This window comes from Pinus tabuliformis, chromosome 2_2 (assembly GCF_031772625.1).
Source record: "Pinus tabuliformis cultivar Carrire ecotype Pingquan chromosome 2_2, CPIR1, whole genome shotgun sequence".
Lineage (NCBI taxonomy): Eukaryota > Viridiplantae > Streptophyta > Pinopsida > Pinales > Pinaceae > Pinus > Pinus tabuliformis.
This window is the reverse complement of record NC_142300.1, coordinates 1116691732-1116694878: the sequence shown is the minus strand read 5'-3', so window position 1 is coordinate 1116694878 and position 3147 is coordinate 1116691732.

The following is a 3147-nucleotide window of genomic DNA, read 5'->3' as shown; positions in this document are numbered from 1 at the left end:
TAGCGCTTATCTGCTACCATACTGTGGTAAGTCTGCCTTCTTCTTGTTGCAATCCTACAAGGGATAAACTATTTATCTGCACCTCATTTATTTGCACACGTGTAATGTTTTTTCTAGCCGTGATCTTGCATGCTTAGAGTAAATCATAAAGGGAAAATTCACCTGCTACCACGATGATCAACTTAATTATCCTAGTATATGTAATTCAATATATCAATTAAGATTACCTGTAGTGATTTATATGAGTTGTTGTACGTCATTTTACATTGAATCTCACGTGATCTAGAGACACTGTGAATTACGGGCAGTATTACTATAAGAGTAATGTAGTCTGTGTATGCAGAGATCCCAGCAATAATGGTGAATATATGCAATTGACAGTGTTTTGCATTGACAACTTATTCTGGTTTCTATATGATGGAACAACAGCAACAACACCCACTGATGATAATAGCAACAATATCTCTTTTTTGTATGTGTACTTTTTGGCAGCAGTGAGTGGAAACAACATTAGCTTCAGCAACTGAAACCAAGGCTTGGGAGGTAGGTACCCTCTACAAACGCTCTCACTCTGCCCTTGCTACTTCATTCATGATCAAAACCCCTGCCTACAACTCCAGCGAGGGTCACTTTTTGGGAGGTCCTTCGAGAGCTTCATGGAGCTTGTGGCTAGCAAGAAAAGCACCATATAGAGAACAATGAGGACTTTCAAATTTTATCAAAAAAAGGATAATGGTATTCTAATAATTGTGAGAAATTTTTAATAATTAATGCAAAGTCAGTTTTGTGATATGTGTGGTGAAATAATTTGAGTAGAGAATACATTTCAATTTCAGAAAGTTGTATTTTTAAATGTTATGGAGATAAAAATAATTTATTAAAGGGATGTATTTTGGTTTAAAGAAAGAAGTATAAATAAGAGTTAATGGATTGATGAAATTTAAAGAGTGTGAAGAAAATTTGGAAGTTGTTCAATCTGGATGCAAAGTGCATTCAGTAAATTCCACAGTTGGTGTAGTTTTAATTGGCAAGGAAAACTACAGAGAGTGGATCAGAAAGATAAAGAGCACACTCATTTTTAATGACCTATGGGATGGATTTTGTGAAGGAGAAGCCACAAAAAATATTGATGATGATTTTTGATCAGAAGTAAAGCCAAAGGAGGAAGGACCCGATAAGCCTACATCTGCCAGAGACCTTACCATCTGGAAGAGCAGGGAGAAGAAATATTTTTCTCTCATCAATGCTACAGTAAGCGAGGAGGTAAGTGGACATATTGTCTCAATAACTGATTCATATGGTGCACTTAAAAAATTAAAAGATCTATATGATTCTCATTCATAATTAGAACTCATATGCCTGCTTGTGAAGCTTTTTGACCTTGAAATGAAAGATGATGACCCTATGACATCCTCAGAAATCAAAGCTATCATGCATGACATAGATGCCACCAAAGTTAATATAGATCCACCTCTCATATCCTTCATAAAGGCCATCTATCCTACCTACTCTCACCATATTGAATCTTTGCAAGTAAGTGGTCATATGAAAAACCTCACATTTGACTCCCTAGTTGAGAAGGTTGCAAAAAGAGAAAAAAACTTTGGAAATAAGAAGCAAGTTTAACAGTCCACTGAAGAGATTGTATGCATTTCCAAAAAAGGAAATATGGATACTGCCGAAGGAGACAACAACAAAAGATGACATGAGAGGGGGGGGTAGACAAAATCAAACAGAGAGACCTAATCTACATTATGTCCATTGTGGGAGAAAAGGACATGAAGCCAAACCATGCAGAATTCCATGGGAGAATATCAAAGAACAAGTCTAACATTGTATCATGAATTTGACAATGAGATTCCAAATGTTGAAGTGGGGGGGCCAATTTTTGGTCAATATTTGAAATCTCCCTCTACAAAATCAACTCATCCTCATGAAGAATTTCAAGAAACCTCATCAAATTTGGATGATGTTATAGGCAGAATTGAAAATTTGAACATTGAATATGCCACACCCTTAAAGAAGCCATCTAATCCTTCTCCAAAATGAACAAAGTGGTTTATCAAGAGACTTGAAAGTGTCCATCCTGATGAGATCAGAAAGAATTGAACCAAGAGTTCTACTATAGATGACAATGGAGGTGAAAATTCAAGTGATGTTGATGACACAAATATTTTATATAATTGTGAACTAAATTTCTCCACTAACTTTGAACCCAATTCCTTCAGAAAAGATGCTTCTCATGATGAATGGAAAGAGACCATGCAAAAGGAATATGATGCATTCATAAAATATGGGACTTGGAAGTTGGTGGACCCTCCATAAGGTACCAAATTAATTGAATGCAAGTAGGTATTCAAAAACAAGTATGAATCATATAGCTCACTTGACAAGCACAAAACAAGGATCGTGGGAAAAGTATTTGCACAAGAAGAAGGTATTAACTATGAGGAAACCTTCACTCCCATAATAAAATGGGTGACCATGTAGACCATATTCTCTTTGGCAGCATAGAATGGATGGAAAATTCATCAATTGTGTGTGAAGACATATTTCTTGAATGGGTATTTGAAAGAAAAGGTTGTTGTCTCAGCCTGAGCATTTTGTTGTAAAGGGACGGGGTAAAGCATATTGAATAGAGAAGAAAGAGCCCATAGACTCGGGAAGGAGCTTGCAGACTCTAAGAGGAGAATTTTGCATAAAGATCCACGTGCAGAGATCAACAATGAGAAATAACTGTGATATGTGTAGAGTCAAGCCACTAGAAGTTGTCCGAACAGAAGGCATGCAAGCTCATCAAATCCTTGTATGGCCCAAAACAGGCACGAGCATGGTATGAAAAGATAGCCAATAATCTTCTAAAGTTAAATTTCAAACACTACAATTTCGATGATGCGACTTTGTTTGTCAAAATGGTTGGCAAAACAATTATGTATCTTACCATATATGTAGATGATCTATTAAGAACTCAATCCAATGAAACTTATATTGTGTTCATGAAGAAAGAATTGAACAAATGTTTTCAAATGACAAACTTGGGACATCTTCATTATTACTTTGGCATTGAAGTCACTTAAAATCCAAAATACATTTTCATCTCTCAAAAAACGTATAATGGAGAACTATTGAACATATTTGGCATAGCAT